Genomic DNA, 1,531 nt, shown 5'->3' on the forward strand with positions numbered 1-1,531 from the left:
CTTGAGTACATCTTATTCTGGGCTAGCAGCAATCGAAAGAGCTAGGAATTCTCATTTGGTTTCATGTTGCCCATGGCTCTGATTTGTCCCTATCTATAAACTTAGCCTCAACCTCAGTCTTGCCTCTCTGCAACTGAGACATCAGCACGGGCTTCTGTAGGTTGTGGAATTGGAATCTGGGTCCACCTCTCACTGGCTCTGCACCCTTGGGCAAGTGGATTAGCCTTTCTGAGGCACAGTTCCCTCAACTGTAAAATGAGACTGGTGTGCCCAAGCCATAGCATCATTGTTACAATTAATGGGAGGGTATAATCTGAAGTTCAGAAATGGTAGATTTGATTACTACCACAGGATGATAGAGTTGCTATTAAAACTAGACTTTATCTGGGTGGTTCCACATTTTATTAAAAAAACGTCCCACCCTTACCTGATTTGACACAACAACCAAAAGAGGGATGGCAGCAGGTATTATAACCTGCATTTCACAGAAAAGGGAGCTGAGGGTCCTGAAACAGCAGGGAGCCAGAACTGGAAGGCATTTGAGACATCCTCTGGTGACAAAACAGTGGCCAAGATGGGAAGGGACTGCCCAAGGTCAAAGGCAGAGCAGACCCCCAACTCCCCGGCCTGGGCTTTCACTGCTCCCTCAGACTGCTAGGCGCTGCTTAGCTGCTTAGCAATCACACATATTTTAGTTCAGAATCAAGTAGCCTCTTCCAAAAACGCTAACGAAAAGTTTGGTGAGAGCGCTGCTGGGAAAGTCTTAAACTTTCCTTATGCAATCCAGATTCACAAACGTTTCCAGAGCATCTGCTACTCTCACTCGCCTTGCCCCAAGACAGCCATGGGGTCCTCCATCCTGGTCTGGGAACGTGCCTCTTGCTGCAGGCCTTTGCACCCCTCGCTCCATCTGCCTGTGTTACTTCTCCTGGACGTCTCTGTGGCTGGCTCCCTTACCACCTTCAGCTTAAAGGTCCCAGTCTGAGGTTGGCCTTCTCCAACACCCTATGTAAAATTGCAATCCCTCCCTGCTCCCAGCCCTCCCTATCCTACCCCTTCAAAAATGCTCAATACAGTTTACTTATTGTGTTCCTTCTCTCTTTTCTCCCACTACAATGTAAGTTTCCTGAGGGCCTAAATTTGCATCTTGACACAACAAGGACTGTTGTGTGCCTAGGACCTAAAACAATGCCCTGCACCCGGTAGTTGCTCAATAAGTACTTATTGAGTGAATGGATGAAAGAATGAAGGAAGGAAGGAGAGAGTGAATGAATGAAGGAATCTAGACCATAACAGACCATCATTGCCCAATTTTTCCATAGAGTGCAATGGAAGCAGGTAGGGGAATGGCTTCCTAGAAAAGAAAAGTCTGGATAAACCAGAAATATGACCTTATTTGAGCTCTTCCTTGGTGCCAGGGGGCCTGAGTAAACATATTACAACAGACAGAGGGAGCAGCACAAAGTCTTGGTGTTAGGAAATAGGATGACATTATTTGGTGGCTGTGAGTATGTTCAGGCAGTCAGAGAAG

Source organism: Equus asinus, chromosome 20 (assembly GCF_041296235.1).
Source record: "Equus asinus isolate D_3611 breed Donkey chromosome 20, EquAss-T2T_v2, whole genome shotgun sequence".
NCBI lineage: Eukaryota > Metazoa > Chordata > Mammalia > Perissodactyla > Equidae > Equus > Equus asinus.